We start from the raw sequence: 16496 nt of genomic DNA on the forward strand, positions 1-16496 counted from the left end.
AGTTCAAAAAGTTGAGAGTTTGCTTCTAAGACTATGTATAAAATAAATAAAAATGGATATGTCAGTATCTTAATACACTTAAGAAATGTAGGTCCCACAGGTTTGATTGCATTCTCCAGTCTAAAGGCTGCGGATAACTAGTCTCTTAGTAGGAGTATTTTATAATTGAGGTGGCCAACATTGGGAGTTAGACAATTATACAAAATCTGTTAAAAATGTTTCCGACTTGACTGGCCACATTTCACCAGCTAACTGTGGAAGACTCATAATTCAGCCAGTTAAAAAGGGGGAAGGGCCAGAGATCTGGTTAGGTTAGGGGGGTGGCCTTTAGACAGTTAAGTTACCTGGTTAACTTGAGGAAAAACAAAACAAAACAAAAACAACAAAACAGGCCTAACTAGACTGGCACATTTTTCCCCCAGCTGGGATTTGAGCAAATTTATCCCTGAAAAAAAAACAAAAAAAAAACTTTAGCCTACTGTATTTAGTTGAAAATTCAGTTAAATATAACTGGGTAACCTGGTTCTTTTGACAAAATGGACCCAGTTATAGTCTAGAAAAGCATTAGTCTGTATGTGCATAATCAAACCATTCATTTAAAAAAAAAAAAAAAAAAAGTCACTTAATGCCTGCTAAAGTGGAAAGAAATTTTATTTTTCCCTCCTAATCCTTCTGTCACATGAAAGGCAGCCAAAATTAATTTTTGATCATAATACAGGTTTCCAACAAAGACAAAATGCACCCTACAACCATTCAAAATACAAGATTATGAAAAGTTTTCTGCCTTGCTTTATAGTACTCCTCAGACAGGATATTGTATCTGTGCGTAATATTGCACTCTTCTTAGTACGGAACTGGTTACGCTGAAATGTCTCGAAATAAGCTACAACAATACACCTGCTTGAAGCAAACTGTCCCAAGAAGAGGGTACCAAGCCTGTCACCTCCCAAACTAAAGAAATTAGAGGCTCCCATTTTCAGAAAGGCTGTGGATTTGATAGCATTTTATAAGTTATTTCTAGGCAGCTGGGTGCTGTATGATAATTTATAACTCCCACTAAACAATGAAACTTTACAGGAATCTAGTGCATGGCAGCTAAAAGCCCTGTTTTCTGGCAAATCAAAGCCAAGACTAGCACTAATCTCCCTCTTTCTCTCTGGCATGGTCCTGTCAAAGGGAGTAACCTTTTAGAAGGGAATACATTTAGAAAAAAGGCAGGAAATTTGGATTTGTGACCACTTTGGCAACCCTAATGCAGCACCCACATATACTATCATTTCATCACACACCAGTTTCTATAACATTATTCTGCACTTATGTGAAACATGGAAGGTTAGTCATTGTTTTTAAAATCATTTTGTGGAATACGATGCAGAACCCAGTACAGAATCATGAGATTTAGGATTGGTTCACACTGAAAAATAAAGCCATCTTCAACCACTATGAAATGCAGAAAACCCAACTTTGTAAATACACTAGCGGGCCGATACAGTAAAAGTCACGGGAGAGTGGGTGAACAGGCCACTCTCCTGTGCACGTGATTCACTAAATTAGTTTATTTAAATTAGGGCCCGCGTCAAAAAGAGGCACTAGGGACACTAGCGCGTCCCTAGCACCTCTTTTTGGACAGGAGCGGCGGCTGTCAGCGGGTTTGACAGCTGACGCTCAATTTTGCCGGCGTCTGTTCTCGAGCCTGCTGACAGCCACGGGTTTGGAAACCGGATGCCGGCAAAATTGAGCGTCTGGTTTTCAACCCGCGAGCCCATTTAAAAAAATTTTTTTTAAACTTTGGGGGCCTCCGACTTAATAGCGCTGTGATATTAAGTCAGAGGGTGCACAGAAAAGCAGTTTTTACTGCTTTTCTGTGCACTTTCCCGGTGCCCGGAGAAATTAACACCTACCTTTGGGCAGGTGCTAATTCCTGAAAGTAAAATGTGCGGCTTTGAGTCGCGCAGGAATACCTAATAGGGCCATCAACATGCATTTGCATGTTGCGGGCGCTATTAGGTTCGGGGGGGGGGGGGGGGGTTGGACATGCGTTTGACGCGCTATTACCCCTTACTGAATAAGGGGTAAAGCTAGCGTGTCCAAAACGCGCGTCCAATCGCGGGTTAACAGTGCACTCCACCGGAGCACACTGTACTATATCGGCCTGTATGAAAATTAAAGCCTATGCTGGATCCATCCCACCCAATACACTAATAAAGCAGGGCTTATTGTAAAATTAATGAGCATGAAAGAATATGCACACCCAACAAGCTTGCCCCTTCTTCATGCCATGGGTCTTAGTCTCTTCCATAGTAGGCTTGCCATTCTATTAAGGTCAGGTTTAAAACTATTAGAAAAAGAATGGAGAATAAGACAGAATATCATGTTTCTTCAGTATCGCTCCCTTGTACAACCTTGTCTTGAGTACTATGTATGGTTCTGGTCACGACATCTCAAAGATTTAGCAGAACTAGAAGCGGTACTGACAAGGGTGACCAAAATGATAAAGGGGATGGAACAATCCCCCTATGAAGAAAGGCTAAAGAGGTTAGGACTCTTCAGCTTGGAGAAGAGAAGGCTGAGGGGAGATATGATAGAAGTCTATAAAACAATGAGGGGAATGAAACGAGTAAATGTTAAATCAGCTGTTTACTCTTTCAAAAAGTACAAAGACCAGGGGGACACACACAATGAAGTTATTATGTAATACATTTAAAACTAATAAGAGAAAATATTTTGTACTTAATGCATAGTGAAACTAATTCATTGCCAGAGGATGTGGTGGAAAGCTATTATAGCTGATTTTAAAAAGTTTTGAAAATGTTCCTGGAAGAAAGTCTATTAACCATTAAGGTAGAGTTGCAGAAATCTACTGCTTATTCTTAGGATAAGAAGCTTGGAATTTATTTACCCCTTGGGATCCTGCCAGGTACTTGTGACCTGGCTTGGCAACTGTTGGAGACAGGATACTGAGCTTGATGGGCCTTTGGTCTGACTCAGTATGGCAAATCTTATGTTCTAAACTAGGATCCTCAGAAGGATAAAACAAAATCCCAGGTAAGAAAAGCATTAACACTTGTATACATGAGAAAAAACAAAACAAAAACCCAACATCTGGAAAGCTATATATATTAATGCCCACAGTATGGGAAATAAAGTACCCGATCTAGAGGCACTCATGAAAGAGGCTGACTTGGATGTGGTGGCTCTCAGACATAGTACATGGAAAACCATGACTGGGATATATGGTTATTCTGGACTATAATCTATTCAGGAAGGACAGAATAGGAGTGGTACTACATATTTAAAAAATTAAATAAAACTTAAAGTAACCAAATGTAGGGTTTATGGTGTTAAGGAGGAACCATGAGTTAATCTGGAGAGAGGGAAAGCACATTGAGTTATACTGGTGTGATACATAGACCTCCTTCGCAGGCAGAAGAAAGGATGATGGAGATTTAATTGAGGATATTCAAACTTGATATGACAGCAGAAGTGCTGTTGCTAGGTGATTTCAATCTGCTGGATGTTTATTAAGAAATACCAAGTGTGGTGTCTTCTAGAAGAGGGAGATCTGAATTCTTTATAGGGAGAACTGTTCCATCAATTGGTAACTGAACTTGGTACTTACTAAGGACAGTGTTCCTTAGAATTAAAAAAAACAAACAAAAACAGACAACCCACACCATGGGGGAAGGAGGAGTGGTAGGCAAATTTTAAAAAAAGGTGATATTGTAATAGCAACTAACCTTTTTGATAGGAAAATAAGCGTAAGAGGAAAGACGCTGAAAAGCTAAGGGTAAAAGAGCAAACCCCCCCCCCCTAAAAAGTTAATGTTTAACTATAAAGAAAATAAATGAGGAAAACCAGCTACAATAAGAACTTAAGACAAACCATACTGGGTCAGACCAAGGGTCCATCAAGCCCAGCATCCTGTTTCCAACAGTGGCCAATCCAGGCCATAAGAACCTGGAAAGGCTAAAAAAAAAAACTGGGAAAGGAGTCAGAAGGGAGATGCAAGTGGAAAAAAAAAAGTCACTAATGGTAAAATAGCATGGGGAAATTAAAAAAAATAATAATTTTAAGATATGTTAGTGATAGAAGCATATACAAGACATTTTGAGTCTCAGATGAAGGGGAGGAATATTAGAGAGAGACTAGAAGAGGCAAACATTTCTTAATATTTGTGTTTAATGTTCACTGAAAAAGGGCCAGGAATAGGACCTCATAAAATTGAAATTGCTAGGACTGAAATTGAGGCAAACTAACGATTTTCAGAAGCTGTTTGAGGATCTAAACTAAAATAGAGCAGAGCGCAGTTTCTGGAATTCAATGGATTAAAAGATCCAAGTCAGCATGGTTTTAGAATTTTAGGTCTTAGACAAATTGAATTTGTTTCTTTGGGTAACTAGAGAGAGTTAAATCAGGGGAGAATGTTAGATGTGGTATACTTGGATTTTGGTAAAACCAAAGACAGTTCTGCATAGATGACTCTAAATTGAATGCTCTCGGTATGGACCCTAAAGTGATTAACTGGATTAGAAACTGGTTGAATTGGAGGTGACAAATGGCAGTGGTAAATGGAGTTCACTCCATGGAGAGGGGAATTACTAGTGGACTGCCACAGGGCTTGGTCCTTGGACAAGTTCTGGTCAACATTTTCATAAGCAGTCCTCCTTCCGCAATATCAGGAAAAGTTGGTCTTTTTGCAGATGATACCAAAATCCGTAACAAAGCAGACACTCTAGAATGTGTGGAGAACATGAGGCAGGATCTAGTGAAATGATCTGGAGTCTGGCAGCTAAGATTTAATACTAAAAAAAAAAATGCAGGGTCATACATTTGGGCAACAAAAACCCAAGAGTGATACCAGATCTGGTGTGACAGGTGTACATACCTTGCATTTGCATGGAGGCATGACGGGGCAATAGGAGAGGCCGCTGGCAGAGTTCAACCCACCAGTGGCCAAAAATAAGGAAAGACCGTGCTGCCAGTGTTCCCTGTAATCTGCGGCATGTGCGCCTGCACACAGTCATAGCTTTCAACTACAAACCCGAGCCCCAGAGCAGGAAGGCCAGCAGGATGTGGTGGGGCTCATCCTACCATGGCCCGAAGAGAAGAGGAGGCTTTGTTTGTGTATCTGTGTGAGAGCTTATGTCTGTGACAGCCTTCATGTATGTGTGCTTGTGAGCCTATGTATCACATATAGGCTCTCACACAGACATACACACTGCATCTGTGAGGGAAAGACCCTAGGAATGTAGATTAGACAGGGAGTGCAAGAGAATGAATGTTAGTGTACGTGTGTCAGAGAAAAAAAAAAGTTCTTGGGGAGGAAGGGCTGCACATTCTCAATCTCAGGGTAACTGGAAATCAAAAAGATCAAGTATGGAGAGCAGGAGATTTTTTAATCATTAGCTTTAATTGGTGTAATTTGATGTTTTGAAATATTGTTTTTGGGAAATTTTGGATATCTATTCATTAACTGGTTTGAAATGTATTCTTTAGGAATATGGATTTTACTGTTTTATGTGTTTGATTTTATTATTTAATGTTTATGAAGAATGGTAATGTTTGTTTTTTCCATTAACATAGAAACAAATGATGGCAGAAAAGAACCAATTGGTCCATCCAGTGTGCCCAGCAAGCTTATGGTAGCATCTGTTGCACCATACAAGTCACCCCCATACTTAGATTTCCCAGACCAAAGTCAGGACCCTTGTTGGTTACTGTTTGAGTCCAATTCCCTGTTATCTCTTGCCGTTGAAGCAGAGAGCAATGTTGGAGTTGCATCAACAGTATAAAGGTTTATTGGTTAAGGGTAGTAACCGCCACACCAGCAAAGATATCCCCATGCACTCTTTTCTTCATTTCCATCCTCTAGCCTTTAGGGATACACGGAGTTTATCCCATGCCCCTTTGAAATCTCACTGTTTTTGCCTTCACCACCTCCTCCGGAAGGGCATTCCAGGCATCCACTACCCTCTCCACGAAAAAATGTTTCTTGACGTTGGTTCTGAGTCATCCTCCCTAGAGTTTCATTTTGTAACCCCTAGTTCTACTGATTTCTTTTGAACGGAAAAGGTTTGTCAGTTGTGCATCATTAAAACTTTTCAGGTATCTTAAGGTCTGTATCAAATCTCCCCTGCACCTCCTCTGCTCCAGGGCATACATAATTAGGTCCTTCAACCTCTCCTCATAAGTCATTTGATGAGACCTCCCCTTCTCTGTCCCTGCATATAGAGGCTGGCTTGTTGTGGGTTCCAGTTCAATTCTTCAGCATGTTTCTATTTATACTTTGTTCTACATATGTGGCAGAGGTGAGCTATTTGCTGACGTATAGTTTCTTGGGGGGGGGGGGGGGGGGGGGAATCTATGGCACCCTGGCTTGTTCCATTTTCCTAATAGGAGGTATTGTGTGTTTTATGGCCTAGTGTAATATTTGTAGCGTTGCCTTTTCATAAGCAAAGGTGTTACTGTTTTGAGTGCTGACCGTTAGGATTGCTTTGGTATGGGAAGTTTATTATATAGAAGTGGTAATTATGTTTATTCATGCCTTTGAGGTGCCATTACAAATTTCATAGAAGATCCACGTTTTCTGTAGAGTTTTCTGGTTGGCACCACAGCAGGACATGTAAATATAATATACATTTGTAAGTGATATTTTGCCTCAGAAAAATTGCACTTTTTAAAATGTCTCCATGTAAAATTTGTTATAAGTGCATAGCTAAATTTTGTGTGGCTGTAGAAGATTTGGTATTGTGGGGGGTGGTGTGTGTGCAAGGTTTGCCTAGGTTTTGGACTAACCTTCCCATGATCATAGTTTCCATGGGGAGGCACGCAGCAGCACAGTAATTGTTCACACAGGGCAGCAAAAAAGCTAGAACCGGCCCTGAGTGATACAATGTAGGGCATGAAGTTCTTCTCTGTTTGAAATAAGGAGTGAAATCCGGAGGTGATTGTAGCTGATCATCTCAGGGAGGCCAAATAGATGGATAAGTTGATGGCAAAAGCCAGAAAGAAAGATGCTTTGGTGTACATCAGTGTTTTTCAACCTTTATAGTTCTGTGACCTTTTAATACAATTCCCCACTATGTGGCGACCCCAACCGTAAAATTATTTTCGTTCATAGGCCTAAGTAACTGTACTGTATATGCCGTATTTTCCGGCGTATAAGACGACCCCCAACTTTTACAGTTAAAATATAGAGTTTGGGATATACTTGCCGTATACGACTACCCCTCTTCCAACGCATTCCAACATTTACAGCAGGAGGGAGTGACTCGAGGAGTGAGGGCATGCTGCCTGATTGGCCGGTGCTGGGTAAAAGGGGCTTGCTTCGGCAAGCCCCTTTTGCCCAGCACCGGCCAATCGGGGAGTGAGGGAGCGCATCCGGTGAGGGGAGAGAGTGACTCGAGGAGCAACAAAAAACCCATATTTCCGATGGTCTCTTAGGCCAGTGGTCCCCAAACCTTTTTGCACCAGGGACCGGCTTCAAGCAAGACCATTTTTCCATGGCCTGGCAGGGCGGGGCTATGGAGGGGGTTGGATTTTTAGTGCACACTTATCATTTAATTGTGACATTTATAATGTGAATGTGACTCAACTCACCATAGGTTCTCACATGCATGGCACACTGACCCATGATCGTCACGGGGCTAGATGTAAAAGTACAGTTTGGATCCACAGGAACCCCCCTGACCCACAATGGATGTAAAGCAGAATTATGACATTCCCCATACAACTCACCCTACAAAAAAGATATTCTGGTTCTGGTGACATCTCAGTAACAGCAACTCAAACTCCTTCTACTTCCAGGCTCAATAGCCCTACTTATGAAAAGACAGCAGTTTACCACCAATGCATGTCCTCTGAGAAAACACAACAAATAAGACCGATACAAACGCTTACATGCTTGCAAAATATCTCATCTCGGTAACAGACACAGAACCTACCTAACATACTCCCAGGATCTGTAGTAATGCACAAACTAATCCGCACACAGTTACACCTGTATTATGGAATACACTCAAACAGGAGCAACCCTATCTATGAAAAGGCAACACTACAAATATTAAATCAGGTCCTAAAAACCAATACACCTCTTATTAGGAAAACAGAACTAGCAAGCAGCTATAGATCCCCACACAGAAATAATTGTAAAACTATACTAATAAGCAGAATAAATGTTTCAAAACAGCTATGAACAGAATAACATCCAACAATTAAAAACTCATAAAAACTATTAAACATTCTCCAAACACCAATAAAATATTTCAGAAAAGCAGACACACAATTAAAATGGCAGTCAAGAAAAATAAACTTAAAAAGCCACCTTTACTTACCCCCTCCAGCAGCTCTCCTACTCCCCTTCCCTGCAGGCCGTGGCACACACCAGAAGCAGCAGTAGAAGCTAAGCTCTATACTTATGGTCCTCTTCCTTAGTGCCCATGTCTCTCACACACACACACCATAACAGTCATGCCCCCATGACCAGTTTCTGTCTCTCACACACCAATCATCTCCCAAACAGTCTTTGGCACACACACCCACCAGTCACCTTCCTGAACAGTTTCTCTCATGCCATACACACACACACACAGGCTTCCCACTCCCGTGTTCTACTTACATATATGGGCTTCTCACTCTCATAATCACTTTCTCTGTCTCTCTCTCTCTCTCACACACACCCCCACACACTCACCAGTCTCTCACTCCCATGCTTGTTCTCTCCACATGCACAGGCTTCTCATTCCCATAATCACTTTCTTTCTCTCTCTCACACACACACGTGTCTCTCATTCCCATGTTCTCTTTCAGATATACAGGCTTCTCCCTCCCATGATGTGTCTCACACACACCCAGGTTTCTCACTCTCATGCTCACTCTCTTCACATGCACAGGCTTCTCATTCCCATAATCACTTTCTCTCACATTCACACACACCAGTCTTTTTCTCTCACACACACCGTCACCTTACCAAGCAGTCTCTCTCTCTCATGCATGCACACTCACCCAGGTTTCTCACTCCCATGCTTTCTTTCACCCCGACAACACCAGGCTTCCTACGCCCATGCTTTCCCACATACCCAGACTTCTCACTTCCATGCTTTTTCTCTCTCTCACACACACACACATCAGTCACCTCCCTGACTAATGTCTCACACTCTCACATACACATCAGTCATCTCCTTGAGTAGTCACTTTCATTGTCTCTCACATACACACATCAGCTCTCTGACCAGTCAATCACACACAGGCTGGCAGCTTCTCTCTCTCTCACTCACTCCCTCTTCTCCCCCCCCCCCCGAGCACAAATGGGAGCTGCAGCAGCCCCCGCAGGCCAAGAAGAATCCCATCGGCTGCGGGAGGCTCATGCTGCTGTCTCGATTACCGGCTGCTTCAATTGCTCGGGGACCGCCGCTACTTTATCACGTGGCACGGCTCTTTCTCCTTCCCGCACACCGCTCCGTGTATCACTTCCTGTTCTGGGTCACGGGAGGGGGGGGGGGGGCAGGCGCGGGAAGAAGAAAAGGCCAGCCGCGGGTGCCACAGCTTCTTCTAGCACCGCTGCCGTTCCCACTGGGCTTGAACGTGCTGACAGCCCGGCGGCAACGGCAGCGGGAGAGACCGGGAGCGCGCAACACACCTGCCGGTGCTTGGCGGCGCCACGGACCGGCAAAAAGCTCCCACGGCCCGGTCCCGGTCCGCGGACCGGTGGTTGGGGACCCCTGCCTTAGGCGACCCCTAGCAAATTGTCATTCGACCCCCAAAGGGGTCGCGACCCACAGGTTGAGAACCACTGTTCTAGCAGGACCGCCTGGGAAGCAACTCCTCAGAGCTGTTGCTCGACCAAGCCGAAGCCGTACCTTGGCTCTGGGAGTTTTGAAAAGAAAAACAAAAAACAAGTTATTAAAAAAATGTTTTGTTTTTGCAAGCTCTCTGTTCTAACTGCTGTAGACAGAGACTACTGGCAACTGCCTGAGTCCACACACCCAAGAAGTGAGGGCACAAGAGTAAAAAAAGAAAAAAAAAAGAGCTATGGAACAAGAAATCCCATTGGTCCAGACTGATCTAGCAAGAAGAGGAAATGGGATTATAAACAAAGACTGTCCAATAAAACAGTCAACAAAATGTAAAACAATGACAGATTTCAATGAGTCCAGGCCCAATGTCCAACCGCTGTGATGAATCATTTTATTCCTCTTGCTACAGTTCAGCATAAATTATATTTATACATCTGAATGGTCTCTTGTCTGCGAGGACTGAAAGACAGAGACGTGGTTAAGTCTGCAGATGTAACCCTTTAAATGCTCAAGTTGGAAAACCTGATTAAATGAAGGCTTGGTCCCTTTAGCATTCTCTAGTAAAACTTTCCATGTAATTCATTGTTTTGATTTTTTCCTTAAAGTGGTGGTTGATGGAATGAAGGCTCAACGGTCTAAAACCAGCACCGCCTTCAGCAGGATCCAAGGGCCCATCGGCTGCAGCGGAGCCCTGGAGTGTGCATGGCTCCACCCCCTAAGCATTCAGGAACAACTGGGATCCTCAGGGTGGGGGTGGAGCTCAGGGCAGTCATCCCTATTCCATCTGCCGAGGTCAGCTCTGAGCTACACAAGGATACAGAAACTCCCCTCTGGCTGAGGAGTTCAAATCAACACTCAAGTTAGTGGAATTCATCACTATCTGAAGGTTGTTGGGATCTCTAAAATAAAAAAGTTTGTAAATCTGTTTAATTCCCAAGGCCCCGTTTTCCATATTAAGTCTATGCAGTGGACAAGGACTAAAACTGGATCATGCTCTCACTTCCAATAAACAACGAGTAGGCACACTGGCAAGGTAGAATAGTGAAGCTTGCACACAAAAATAAAGCTACAACTGGATAATTTTCCACACAGCCTAAATTCAGTAGTCTGCCGAAGTCACCAAAGCGTGTACACAAGGTGCCTGCGAAGATTTATGCTACTATTTTATGATCTGTGTGGTAGGAGCTGCAGTTTATGAAATATTGTGTATTTCTGATCCTAAAATAGGTAGGTGCGTGTTTCTCTACATAAGAGTATTTATAAAGTAGGAAAACCCATTTTCTGTATATAATTATATATGTATGTAATAACAGAGTTATATGGAGGAATGTATAAAGAATGTGCTACTCCACTTTTGAAAATACTTGTGTGCACACTTGCAGTCACCTTCATCTCCCTAAGCCACAACTGCACACAAAGTGCAATTTCACTTCCACAAGATAATTAGCAGGTATAAAGTGTGTACAGACATGTTCAGCAGTGTATACAAGAGATACACTGCTTACAAAATAGCAACTTTGTGCTTCCTTCTGCCCCAAACCACCCTTTTTTTCTCCATTAACATTTATGCATGATGCCACAAGTAGGAATATACTCAGTTTCCAAAACAGCTATTTACATGCATGTATGCTGATTTTACACAGAAACCTTCTGAAAATTAACACCATATTATATAAGTGTCATTTCCTACTGATCTTAACCTTGACATGCCATTTATAAAAGCCATTCCAATAGATTTTGTAATTACCAGCATATTTCATTCCATTTATAATTCACTTACAGATGTTCCAAGAGAAGCACAATAAAATGTTTAAATACAATGTATTCAACATAAACAATGTTGAACACAAATAAAAATCAGCAACATAAAAATAAGTTTACAATGTGCAACTCACTATAAAATCCAAACAAAGACAACTGAAGTTACATATCCAATATTCCAAAAAATTGATGCAACATACCCACAATCATAAAATGACACTTGACTAAATAGCTGTAATAGTGAATATTAAAGCAACAACTGTTTAGACCATTTAAAAGAGAAGTAATCAAACATATTGTAAAATTAATCAAATGCTCACTTCAACCCAGGATTCCATCTTGGGAGAGGAAACAAAAAAAAAAAATAGTTAGTTCAAGGGATAAGTTTTATAAAAAAATAAAGCCCAGGAGACTAAGATATGCACTAAAACTTCAGTATTCTTCAGGTTATTCAACATTTTCTCGTTTGAAACTACATTGTTTATATAGTTTTCCTAAATAAAGCTTTTAAAACCCCTGTGAATATGTTCAAGGAAACAGGAAATGTAGGCGAACATTCACAGAGCAAACTAGTATCAAAACTAACTTCTAATGTGTTAACCATGCTCTCTTTACAGAGAGTCTATAGGAAAGACAGAAGCGTAATCCCTTACTCACTCTTTTGTCAGATGCAGTGACCAGAACTTTCAACAATATTGAATTACTGGAAAACCTAGATTCCTTATTGAAAAATAGTATTCTTGGGTTGATCCAGTTAATGGTAGCAATCTATAAAATTAGTGAATAAATAAAAAAATCCTCTTGATTAGCTGTGGAGGACAGAATCCACCCCTCCTTTTATATGTTAAGCGGTTCCATAGACAACCACATAAACAGAGTGAATGCAGCACAGTACTCTTTCTGGGATCCTCCACCTTCTCCCACCTCCTTGTAAATCCCAGAAGTTCAGTGACCCAAACTGAGGGGAATGGGATAGAAATCCTGACCACTTCCCTCAGGAGCTGGACAAATGAACCTTGAAGTTTTTGCTTGAATGGCCACAAGCACCATATTTGGGGTGGGGGGAAGGAGGGAAGGCAGAGAGGAGCCAGAAATGTGGTGATAACAGGCACTCCCTTCACAGACAGATTCAGAAGGAGGGTGGAAAGTGGCAGAGAAGCAGGCTGGATATGATTTGGCAACCCACAGGCCAGAGGGTCCCCACTCATGTTCTAGAGCATTCTTTCCTCTGAGGAAAGGGGGGGAAAAAAAGCTTAATTCTTGTGAATGTACACCTTTGAGGTCTGTCATATTCCCATCTCCCCTATCACCCTCCTTTATGCATTAAAAGGAAAACAACTAGAAAGACATTTTAAAAAATTGTTTTTTAAAAATTTCTTTCCACCATTTCTATTTTGCATATTAAGTTTAGGACTGCAAGGATAGTGGCTCCTTAAATGTACCACTTTCTTTCCATAAGCTCCACCTGTTATACATCAGCACAGCAGATAATGCTCCTCTCCCTGCCCCTTCAAGTGACAATGCTGGTCATCTTGGTAAGTCTTTACTTATCTTTATGATCTACTTTGTTATTTGCATGTTCAGGATTTATGTTAAATTTCTCAAGTTAGGTACATCTCTCCAATACCACATTTTTTTTCAAGGTATATTTGTATTCCTACTAAACATTTAAATTCAGTATAACAGTTAAGAGTATAGCTGTATGAATAAATGCAATGTCAGCATCCCCCCCTTTAATTGTTCATGTCATTATTTCTCCTAATACCCAACCCCAGGAATTTAGGACAGTCACATTTTACTAGATTACTCTGATCAGGAAAAATGTTTTCTTGGATGAGGGGAAAGCTATTTCACTGTAGGAGGAGAGCCCTCAAACACATTATCTAATACTTAGTACTACCTGGAAGGAATAAAAGCGGAGAAACACCTTACTGCCGCCTCTTATGTAGTACATGTATGGCACAATGGTGACAAGAAGTTTAAACATGGTTCATCCTGGCATCCACAGAGAAGCACGGGGAATGAAGCAACCAAGAATGGTGCAAAAAAAAAAAAAAAAAGTTACACAATGCCATTTTAAAAAGTGAATTTGCATCTTTCTTTAGCCAGCTCTTACTGTTGCTAAACGTAAATGTAACATCCGAGAGCTACATCTGGAAGACTCTCTAAAAAAAAACAAAACCCATCAAATCTGCGGGGGGGAAACGGGAGTTCCCACAAAATGTTTTACAGAGAGTACAGAAGTCAGCTCCAATAAAAGGATAGATCATCCCTTGATCTCACAGATGACTATAGACCTCACACGTTGCCTTTACATGGGAGGTCTCGTATGACAGTAAGAAACCTTTGGATATGCAAGCATACAGTCACCTAGACTGTCAAAATAGTTTCTTACCTGACGGAGAGCACTAAAAATATGCATTTTAATTGCAATGGGGCACAGGGGGAAAGTGAGAAACAAATATGTGAGAAAGTGGACTAAGATTGAACTCTTTAATATGAAACATATTTTGAAACATGTGCACGAGCCATAAGTACTATTACACGTTTGGGTTCTTCTCCTGAGGCCATAAGATCACGCAGGAAGGATCCAACACCACACACTATTCATATAAAGCAGAGTTTGCTCACTCACAGTTTTAGGTCGCACTGTTCCCCGAACAAGGAGGTATTTTTAGTTCTGTGTGCTGCACTCCTAGGGATGCTGGCTCGGTGCAGACCTCAGCGGCTGTTCCACAGCACACGGGCTGACTTCTAGCAGTGCTCAGGCACGGGTACTGGCAGGCACGGTCCGACACCACCAGTACTACCTGGCTACAGCTGCCCCTCCTGGTCCTGTTACTGGCTAGGCCTCCCAGCCTCTTCACTGGGGTGTTTCCCCTCTTTAGGTACAAGGACCTCTTCTCTGAAGAATCCCAGCTACCCCTTACACAGCTTCAGGCTCTCCTCTCTCTAACAAACACTGTCAGTTCCTGTCTCGAGATACACAACAAACAAGGCTGTAACTTTTGTGGTCACACTCACTGTTTTCTGTCTCTCTCTCTCTTTCTTGGTTTCTTCTCCCTGTGTCCTGAAATTCTCTGATGTCCCCACCCTCCTAACCAGCCCTCCTCTCCTCCCATTGGCTGTTTCTCCTGTCCTGGATCTGTATACACCCGCAGGCAGGGAGCTAGAGGATAGATTATAGGAACTAGCGGCTTTGCTCCGAGCTTGCAGCATGGGAAGCAACAGGAAGCAAGGGAGGAGCTGAACAGCAGCGGCTGCAAAGTCGCAGGGCATATGTGCTCCAGCCTAGGTTTAGAGTATAACTCGGCCCCCCGATACCACAGCTCATCTAACCCCGGCCACATGATAGGCAGCGTCTGGGATCGTGGAGAGAACTTCTCCCCGGAGATCTGCAGGGATGGGATGGGATGGGGGGGGGAAGAGAGAGCTCCGAAGAGTCCCTCCCGGACCCCGTGCGCGGCGGGAGGAGAAGGCGCCTCTGGCCTTTCATTTCTCAAACTGTGAGACGGGCTCCTTTAGAGCCGCAGCCGTTTCAAACAACTGAGAGGACAGACGGCAAAACAGCGGGGCAGGGCTCGGTATTCAGACAGCAGGCAAAGTAGAGCAGAGCCTGCCAAAAAAAAAAAAAAAAGCAGAGAGAAAGGGATGAACAGGAGACGCGCCTGAGCTCCGCTGTGCCAGCGCTGCGAGAGAACTCCGTGCATAAGCCTCTGTTCCCCCCTCTGCACTTGTAACACAGCTGAGCGGGAGGGCAACTTTCACTGCAACAAAGAAGGTTTCCAGCACACAGCAACTTATTTTATTTTTTTTACACCGCTGCTCTGTTTCTCCAGGGTTTGGCAAGCCCCCGCCTTCTGGGACGCAACCAGCACCCCCTCCCCACCCGCGACCCCTCAGACCTGGTTAGCTTCTCTTGCCTGCGAGATCTCTGCGCTTCCTCTCTCCCGGCCGCTTTAATGCAGCGCTGCGCTAAAAACTATTTATAGCGGCCAGGAAAGTTCAGGCTTCCCCGAGCATCCGGGCACTCGGCGCCATGTGACGCAGCCTTTCCCACATGTGGCCGTCAGATGCTGCTGCAACTCCTTTGCCACGATTGTCTTTGGCAGCAGGCTGCTGCTGTTAGGTTTATTTGTCTCGTTTTTGTGGCTAAAGTATTAGAAGCGACGCCTCCTTTCTCTCCTTTTTTTTTCTTGGTCTGAAAGATGAATCAGTGTCAGTGGTTCATGTTGTGCAGGTGGCAGACAGGTTAGTGACGGGCTACCTTTCAAGCTGTGTTGAATTTCAGTGCATTTTATTTACTTAATAAATTTATATACCGCCTACCAGTAATAAACTATTGAAGCGGTTTGCCTATTAACATTATGTATTAGTTTTATGTTGAATTTCAATATTGGTCACCCTTTATTTTGTACATGACTTGTGGATGATTGTGTTTCTATTCTGTCTGTATTGCACCAGCTTAGAGATTTCTTTAAAGTGTGTAATAGTCAAGTTTCAAACACCCCTTCATTGTCCATAAACAAAGTCAGAAAAATCTCCTGTTTTTCTCATTTAATAACCTGGTTTGCTTTAAGTGGCCTACTGTATTGTGCATAATCAGCAGATAATTTAGTAAGCTTGTCTAATCACAAAAAAATATCCATGTAAATGAAGCAACATCAGATGTGAAAGTGTTTGAAGTTTGGGGGAGTTTTAATGCACTGAGGTGAGCTGAGATCGGGGAATGGGCCCGGAATCAGAGCCGTAGCGTGCCTATGGCCACGATCATAGGCGCTGCTACCAAAAGGCACCAAGACGAGCAGTGCGGCCTGCGGCTCCTCAGCAAAAGAAAAAGCATCGCGATCCCGTTAAATCAACATCGTGGTTGGCACGGCCTTAGTAAGTGGAAAAGCAGCGCGGCCCCGCTGGCAACACTGCTGGTTCTGGTAGGGCCGC

The 16496-nt window shown here is 42.8% G+C and overlaps 1 protein-coding gene across 2 annotated transcripts in view; it reads right to left on the reverse strand.

Moving 5' to 3' along the window:
* WIPF1 (WAS/WASL interacting protein family member 1) overlaps positions 1–15616 on the reverse strand; it is a 140000-nt gene extending 124384 nt beyond the window's left edge. The window contains exon 1 of one of the 2 annotated variants that reach the window (XM_029605822.1): positions 15461–15616. The gene's annotated coding sequence lies outside the window, so the exon portion shown is untranslated. Of the gene's footprint in view, positions 1–14190; positions 14717–15460 lie in introns of those variants that run through there. The other variant, XM_029605823.1, reaches the window with a different exon arrangement.
* Between the last annotated feature and the right edge of the window lie 880 nt (positions 15617–16496).

This window comes from Rhinatrema bivittatum, chromosome 6, assembly GCF_901001135.1.
Source record: "Rhinatrema bivittatum chromosome 6, aRhiBiv1.1, whole genome shotgun sequence".
Taxonomy (NCBI): Eukaryota; Metazoa; Chordata; class Amphibia; order Gymnophiona; family Rhinatrematidae; genus Rhinatrema; species Rhinatrema bivittatum.